The 9,176-nt window shown below is 46.3% G+C and overlaps 1 long non-coding RNA gene across 1 annotated transcript; it reads left to right on the top strand.

Annotated features, from left to right (window-relative positions):
• Positions 1-1,190: 1,190 nt before the first annotated feature.
• On the top strand, positions 1,191-1,904 carry LOC121563110. Its single transcript, XR_005999772.2, has 2 exons — positions 1,191-1,514; positions 1,860-1,904. It is a non-coding gene; the product is annotated as an uncharacterized LOC121563110 (long non-coding RNA).
• Positions 1,905-9,176: the final 7,272 nt, after the last annotated feature.

Raw genomic sequence — 9,176 nt, 5'->3', positions numbered from 1 at the left:
CACACCCCCACCCCCACCCCAACCAATCAACACCCCCCCCAAACCAACCATGCCCACACCCCATTTAGGCCCCCTCAGATCAGACCTATGCCCCTCCTACCCACCCCATGCCCCCCACTCCCGTAAAGACGGCCTCAACATGAAAGTCACACATACGCCCAGGCCGTGAGCAGGCAAACAGGCCCAACCCCCACTCTTACACTAGCCCAAGCCAATGGCATGTACCAGATGCTCAGCAGGCTCTGCTCACAATTACTGGCCTGAGGCCGAACCACACGACCAACAACATTAGACACTTTATGGAACACAAAGCCTTCACTATTTCATCCTGGAATATCCAAGGCCTGAGGTCATCTGCCTTTGGCCTAAAGAGCAGGAACCTGGACTTCACCAAAGAAATCGGAAATACAGACATTGTCATCCTACAAGAAACATGGTATAGAGGAGACGGACCCACTGGTTGCCCTCTAGGTTACAGAGAGCTGGTAGTCCCATCTACCAAACTACCTGGTGTGAAACAGGGAAGGGACTCAGGGGGTATGCTAATTTGGTATAGAGCAGACCTAACCCACTCTATTAAATTAGTCAAAACAGGAACATTTTACATCTGGCTAGAAATTAATAAGGAAATTATCTCAACAGAGAAAAAGGTCCTCATGTGTTCTACCTACAGAATATCCCCCCCAATAGAATCCCCATACTTTGATGAAGACAGCTTCTCCATCCTAGAGGGGGAGATCAATCATTTCCAGACCCAGGGATATGTACTAGTCTGTGGCGACCTAAATGCCAGAACTGGACAAGAACCTGACACCCTCAGCACACAGGGGGACAAACACCTACCTGGAGGTGACAGCATTCCCTCCCCCATATGCCCACCTAGTCACAACTATGACAAAAAAACCAACAAAAATGGATCATAACTCCTGCAGCTCTGTTGCAGGCTGGGAATTTACATAGTCAATGGTTTCCCTCCTCCCCTCCCCCCCCTCCCCCTCCCCCCCCTCCTCCCTCCCCCTCCCCCCTCCCCTCCTCCCTCCCCCCCTCCCCCCCCTCCCCCTCCTCCCCCTCACCCCCTCCTCCCTCCCCCCTCCCCCCTCCCCCCTCCTCCCCTCCCCCCTCCTCCTGTCACCTGTCCAGGTAAACCTACACAGTTTCTAAGGAGACAGATTGCACACACCATCCTCAACTGTCATCACTAGCAGCTGTATATCGGTTTGTCCGTTTGTTTGTTTTGATTGAGATGGTTTTTTAAAAAGTCCTTAAAGCCACAGCAGACAACTCCACAAACCGTTTGAGTCACTACTATATGAAGTTGAAATCGCGGAAATAGTTAGGGATTAAAACCGTCATCTCCCTGTCTAGAGAGGCGTTGAACACGACCTGGTTAGTCATACCAGGGTGTGGCCTCGATTCACTCGCAGCGGACCAGTTTTTCCACTCTTTCTGCTGGTTCCTCTCGCTCGGTCTCCCTCTCTTCACAGCGAGCTCCGGTGCAGACTCGACCTCCTCCGGTAAATTTCCATCACTCATATTAACCGACAACATCAGATCGTTAGTTTAAGAGTTGTTAACGTGGTTAGTCGGCTGAACCAGGTGATGTGTATTACCTGGACTGAGATTGTTGCTAGGATCATTTATCAACACGGATGCGATGAGATACAACAGGATTTGAGCAGATCATGGAGAGCTGTGGCTGTTGCAGAAGAGAATATATTCTCTAACTCAGTCCGTTTTATGAATGGAAACACAGATCTATGGCTATTTTCCATTACTTTAAACGTGGAAAACTTTTCGACGTTGTTTGACTTATAAGTTAACTTGTAAGTTTAAGATTCTGTTCTGTTTCTCTTTTTCAGACAGAACGATCTTTCTTCAAATCAAACCAACTATCAACGGTCTATCAGAATGGTAAGTTAACTTCACTAGAGACCTGTATCATTCTGTTATTATAATGTTGAATTTAACTTCACTAAAGCCACTAACGACGATAACACGGGAATGTTTCGCCGTCGGTAAAAGAGAACTGTATGAGTCCATTATTATGTTTAATGTTTAAAACTTTCCATCTCGCCGATAATGGACACCATATCCGCGGCACCGCCCAGGAGACTGTCATGAAATAATCATTAGACTTTATCCCAGAACAATACACAGAATGGAACACAGAATGAAACCTAGAATAGGTTATTACCGTCGACTTAGAACACTAATTACAACAGTCATTTAATAGGATCTCTATGGTTATTACTCAATATAACAGTAGAACGGAGGGAGATCATTTGAGACTATGCTCCCATAGAAGTGTTTAAGTTCATCCCGCGTGAGTTTCTCCAAAAAAACATACGTGTCATGTTTAGCATTAAAAACAATGTTCATCTATTGCCTACCAATGATGTTAACATGTTGTTGATGCTATTGATGATATGTGTATGTTGTGTGGGAAACCTACCAATGAATGGTATTGATGCTAAAATATACTGTCTCTGTCCGGATACCCATACTAGTGTACTACACTGAACAAAAATATAAACGCAACATGTAAAGTCTTGGTCCCATGTTTCATGAGCTGAAATAAAAAGAATCCCTGAAATGTTCTATAAGCACAAAAATATGATTTCTCTAAAATGTTTAAATCCCTGTTAGTGACCATTTCTCCTTTGCCAAGATAATCCATCCACCTGACAGGTGTGGCATATCAAGAAGCTGATTAAACAGCATGATCATTACACAGGTGCACCTTGTGTTTGGGACAATAAAAGTCCACTTTAAAATGTGCAGTTTTGTCACACAACACAATGCCACAGATGTCTCAAATTGAGGGAGCGTGCGATTGGCATGCTGACTGCAGAAATGTCAGCCCAGTCATGTGAAATCCATAGATTAGGGCCTAATTGATTAATTTAAATTGACTGATTTCCTTATATGAACTGTAACTCAGTAAAATCTTTGAAATTGTTGCATGTTGCGTTTTATATTTTCGTTCAGTATACATACTTAAACTGCATACTCATTTCGGCGTTTGATCAAGTAGAATTCACACTATTTTCAACAGCTTGTAATCAGATAAATTGATGTACAAAAATGAATGAATGGCGGGAGTCAACGCAATCACACATTAGATGATGCATTTGGAATACTATTATAGAAATTTCACATACTATAAAACCTTACCATTTATTACGCTAGTATGGGTGTTTCTATGTTTTTGGGGAAACCCGGCCTGATCATGATGTGATGTCACACTGGGAATATAATGTGTTGTTTTGCTGTTTAACTGTTCAACCCTGCTACAGTCAGTTGGAATGTTTTTAATGAAAGAAAACTCTAGTTTATAGAAAACCATAGTGAGTGTGGAGCAGTAGGGGCTGTATTTGGGGAAGTCAGTATGAGTCATGTGTGTGGGCCTTTCTTCAGACAGGGTGGGTCTCTCTCCTCCCTCTCTCTCGCTCTCTCTCTCTCTCTCGCTCTCTCTCTCTCTCTCTCCTCTCTCTCTCTCTCTCTCTCTCTCTCTCTCTCTCTCTCTCTCTCTCTCTCTCTCTCTCTCTCTCTCTCTCTCTCTCTCTCTCTCTCTCTCTCTCTCTCTCTCTCTCTCTCTCTCTCTCTCTCTCTCTCTCTCTCTCTCTCTCTCTCTCTCTCTCCCTTCCTTCCTCTCTCCCCCTCCCTCTCTCTCTCTCTGATGAAGAACTGTAGGTTATGTGTGTGCACTGCAGAGGCCCGTTGGAGGTTTGACCACTTTGGCCAATCAGAACGTTGAAAAAAATGAAAATTCACTGTGTCTGCCTTGATGTTCATAAAACTCCACTGACCTGCTGTTGCGAAGTGGAACCCAGAACGATAGGTGATCACTTGGTTAGCCTACCAATAGCTATACCACGTGAGTCGTAGGCCATTAGACTATAGTCTACCAATAGCTATACCACGTAGTCGTAGGCCTATTAGACTATAGTCTACCAATAGCTATACCACGTAGTCGTAGGCCTATTAGACTATAGTCTACCAATAGCTACTGTATACCACGTAGTCGTAGGCCTATTAGACTATAGTCTACCAATAGCTACTGTATACCACGTAGTCGTAGGTCCTATTAGACTATAGCCTACCAATAGCTATACCACGTAGTCGTAGGCCTATTAGACTATAGTCTACCAATAGCTATACCACGTAGTCGTAGGCCTATTAGACTATAGTCTACCAATAGCTACTGTATACCACGTAGTCGTAGGTCCTATTAGACTATAGTCTACCAATAGCTATACCACGTAGTCGTAGGTCCTATTAGACTATAGCCTACCAATAGCTACTGTATACCACGTAGTCGTAGGCCTATTAGACTATAGTCTACCAATAGCTACTGTATACCACGTAGTCGTAGGCCTATTAGACTATAGTCTACCAATAGCTACTGTATACCACGTAGTCGTAGGCCCTATTAGACTATAGTCTACCAATAGCTACTGTATACCACGTAGTCGTAGACCCTATTAGACTATAGTCTACCAATAGCTACTGTATACCACGTAGTCGTAGAACTATTAGACTATAGTCTACCAATATCTACTGTATACCACGTAGTCATAGGCCCTATTAGACTATAGTCTACCAATAGCTACTGTATACCACGTAGTCGTAGGCCTATTAGACTATAGTCTACCAATAGCTACTGTATACCACGTAGTCGTAGGCCTATTAGACTATAGTCTACCAATAGCTACTGTATACCACGTAGTCGTAGGCCTATTAGACTATAGTCTACCAATAGCTATACCACGTAGTCGTAGGCATATTAGACTATAGTCTACCAATAGCTATACCACGTAGTCGTAGGCCTATTAGACTATAGTCTACCAATAGCTATACCACGTAGTCGTAGGCCTATTAGACTATAGTCTACCAATATCTACTGTATACCACGTAGTCGTAGGCCTATTAGACTATAGTCTACCAATAGCTACTGTATACCACGTAGTCGTAGGCCTATTAGACTATAGTCTACCAATAGCTACTGTATACCACGTAGTCGTAGGCCTATTAGACTATAGTCTACCAATAGCTACTGTATACCACGTAGTCGTAGGCCCTATTAGACTATAGTCTACCAATAGCTACTGTATACCACGTAGTCGTAGGCCTATTAGACTATAGTCTACCAATAGCTACTGTATACCACGTAGTCGTAGGCCCTATTAGACTATAGCCTACCAATCAGCTACTGTATACCACGTAGTCGTAGGCCTATTAGACTATAGTCTACCAATAGCTACTGTATACCACGTAGTCATAGAACTATTAGACTATAGTCTACCAATAGCTACTGTATACCACGTAGTCGTAGGCCTATTAGACTATAGTCTACCAATAGCTACTGTATACCACGTAGTCGTAGGCCCTATTAGACTATAGTCTACCAATAGCTATTGTATACCACGTAGTCATAGAACTATTAGACTATAGTCTACCAATAGCTACTGTATACCACGTAGTCGTAGGTCCTATTAGACTATAGTCTACCAATAGCTACTGTATACCACGTAGTCATAGAACTATTAGACTATAGTCTACCAATAGCTACTGTATACCACGTAGTCGTAGGCCCTATAGTCTACCAATAGCTAGTGTATACCACGTAGTCGTAGGCCCTATTAGACTATAGTCTACCAATAGCTACTGTATACCACGTAGTCGTAGGCCTATTAGACTATAGTCTACCAATAGCTAATGTATACCACGTAGTCATAGGCCCTATTAGACTATAGTCTACCAATAGCTAATGTATACCACGTAGTCGTAGGCCTATTAGACTATAGTCTACCAATATCTACTGTATACCACGTAGTCGTAGGCCCTATTAGACTATAGTCTACCCATAGCTACTGTATACCACGTAGTCGTAGGCCCTATTAGACTATAGTCTACCAATAGCTACTGTATACCACGTAGTCGTAGGCCCTATTAGACTATAGTCTACCAATAGCTACTGTATACTACGTAGTCGTAGGCCCTATTAGACTATAGTCTACCAATAGCTACTGTATACCACGTGAGTCGTAGGCCCTATTAGACTATAGTCTACCAATAGCTACTGTATACCACGTAGTCGTAGGCCCTATTAGACTATAGTCTACCAATAGCTACTGTATACCACGTAGTCGTAGGCCCTATAGTCTACCAATAGCTACTGTATACCACGTAGTCGTAGGCCCTATTAGACTATAGTGTTATGATTTAACTGGATAGAACCCAAATGCAGACAAGTACACCAAGCCAGAGAAGTTTTAACAGGTTTATTATAATGTTCAATAGTCCAGGTTTCCAATAAATGGGGAAGAGCAAGTCCAGGTTACAGGAGGGTACAGATCCAGGTCAGGGCAGGTGTGGTACCGTAATGTCCTAGTGTCCGTGGTGAGTCCAAAGGAGAGGCCCGATAGTGGAGAGCAGGATGGTGGTGGCAGGAGTGAAGCGGAGGCAGGAGTCAGGTTCCAAATATCTGTGGCACAGGAGAAAAAGTAAATAAACAGTCCAAAAAACACAAGAGCGAAAACAGACAGGTTGAGTCGGCAGCGAGACTAACATGGTTGTCTTGACTATGATCTGACGATGAGTGGAAAGTTTGACCGGGTCTTAAAGGCTGAGGTGATTATGGTGAATGAGCTGCAGCTGGAACCCTGACTCCCGCACACCAGACTTCACTCCTGCAATCAAGGACAGACAGAGGGGAGGGGAGAGCAGAGAGAGAGCTACCTAGCAGCAGTAGGCCTAACAGTACCCCCCCTCTACGGACGCCACCTGGCGGCTGACAGGGCTTATCAGGATGTAACCTATGAAACTCACGAACCAGAGCAGGATCCACAATGAAGCTCCTGGGCACCCAGGAACGTTCCTCAGGACCATAACCCTCCCAATCCACCAGGTACTGGAAACCACGACCCCGGCGGCGAACATCCAGAAGTCGCCGGACAGTGTAGACCGGACCCCCACCCACGATCTTGGGCGGAGGAGGGGGACGAGAGAGGCGGCGGGCACAAAGGGCTAACCGACACAGGCTTAATCTGGGAAACATGAAAGGTGGAATGAACCCGTAGGGAGGCAGGAAGCTGTAGCTTAACCGCGCAGGGGTTAACAATAGACAGTATCTTGAACGGTCCCTATAAAACGAGGCGCCATCTTCTTCGACTCCACCTTCAATGGAAGGTCCCGTGACTTCAGCCATACCTCTTGACCAGGAGAGTAACCGGGAGCCTGGGACCGGTGACGGTTGGCTTGCCTCTGCATGTACGCCGAAGCTCGGGACAGAGCTACCCTGGCCTTCCTCCAGACCTTGAAGCAGCGGCGCATGTGGGACTGCACCGAGGGTACCGCAAGTTCCCTCTCTTGGGAAGGGAACAGGGGAGGTTGATAACCCAGAGCACACAGAAAAGGAGACAAACCAGAGGAAGCGTTAGTCAAGGTGTTATGAGCATATTCCACCCAGGGGAGCATGGAGCTCCATGACCCAGGGTTAGACCCAGTGACACAGCGAAGTGCGGTCTCCATCTCCTGGTTCGCTCTCTCGGCTTGCCCGTTGGTCTGGGGGTGATATCCAGAGGACAGGCTGGATGTAATGCCCAAAGCTTTACAGAAAGCTTTCCACACCTGGGAGACAAACTGGGGACCCCTGTCAGAGACAATATCCGTGGGTAGACCATGAGAGCGGAACACATGTTCAACCAAAAATATCAGCCGTCTCTCTGGCAGTGGGCAGTTTAGGTAGGGCCAAAAAATGAGCGAACTTAGAAAAACGATCAATCACCGTAAGAATGACAGTCTTACCAGATGAGGGGGGAAGTCCAGTGACAAAATCCATAGCGATATGCGACCAGGGCCGGCTGGGTATAGGTAGAGGTCGTAGATGACCAGCGCTGGCCTGGGTGGAGTCTTTACTTCGTGCACATACCGTACAAGCAGCAATGAAGGCTCGAGTGTCCGCCTCCATCGTGGCCCACCAGAACTTCCGTCGCACAAAGTCAAGGGTCCGCGAAACTCCAGGGTGACAGGTAAGGGGAGACGAGTGAGCCCACTGAAGTACCTGGGAGCGAGCAGACTCAGGGACAAACATCCGGTTAGGAGGACCCCTCCCAGGGTCAGCTTGATGATGTTGAGCCTGTCTAACAATCCCCTCGATGTCACATGTGATGACTGCAATACTGCAGGTAGGAGGCAAAATGGGTTCAGGGTTACTACCAGTATCAACAGCCGAATGAACACGAGACAGGGCGTCAGGCTTGACGTTGCGTGACCCAGGACGGTAAGACAGAGAAAAATTGAATCTCCCAAAAATAGTGCCCACCTGGCTTGACGGGGGTTGAGCTGCTTCGCTGACTGGAGGTAAGCCAGATTCTTATGATCCGTCCAAACGATGAAGGGTTGTTCCGCCCCTCCAACCAATGTCGCCACTCCTCGAGAGCCAGCTTAACGGCGAGCAGTTCACGATTTCCAACATCATAATTCCTCTCTCTGCCTGAGAAAGTTTCCTTGAGAGAAAAGCACAGGGATGCAGTTTGTTATCTTCAGGAGAACGTTGTGACAACACTGCACCTACCCCCAGTGTCGGATGCATCCACCTCCACGACAAACTGGCGGTCGGGGTCCGGCTGCATCAGAATGGGAGCCGAGGCGAAGCGATGTTTCAGTTCTTCGAACGCTGATTCGGCCCCCTTCATTCCAAGCGAACGGTCGTGAGATGGAGGTGAGAGCGGTGAGTGGCGCCGCAATGCGGCTGTAGTCCTTGATGAACCTCCTATAGAAGTTCGCAAACCCCCAGGAATCGTTGAAGTTGTTTGCGGGTAGAGGGAGCTGGCCAGTCCGTGACAGCAGAGATCTTAGCTGGGTCCATCCGCAGCTCCCCCTGAGCTATGATGTAACCCAAAAAGAGGTCTCAGACACATGAAATTCACATTTCTCCATCTTCACAAACAGTTTGTTCTCCAACAACCTTTGCAACACCTGGCGCACATGCAGTTCATGTTCCTGGGAGGACTCTGAGAAAATCAAGATATCATCCAGATAGACAAAAACAAACCGATTCAACATGTCCCGAAGGACATCATTGACTAGTGCCTGAAAAACAGCAGGGGCATTAGACAACCCAAAAGGCATAACCCGATACTCAAAATGTCCCAAGGGTGTGTTGAAGGCAG

The sequence above is a fragment of the Coregonus clupeaformis genome, unplaced genomic scaffold, assembly GCF_020615455.1.
Source record: "Coregonus clupeaformis isolate EN_2021a unplaced genomic scaffold, ASM2061545v1 scaf2044, whole genome shotgun sequence".
NCBI classification, from domain to species: domain Eukaryota; kingdom Metazoa; phylum Chordata; class Actinopteri; order Salmoniformes; family Salmonidae; genus Coregonus; species Coregonus clupeaformis.
This window is presented reverse-complemented; position numbering and strand designations above follow the sequence as displayed.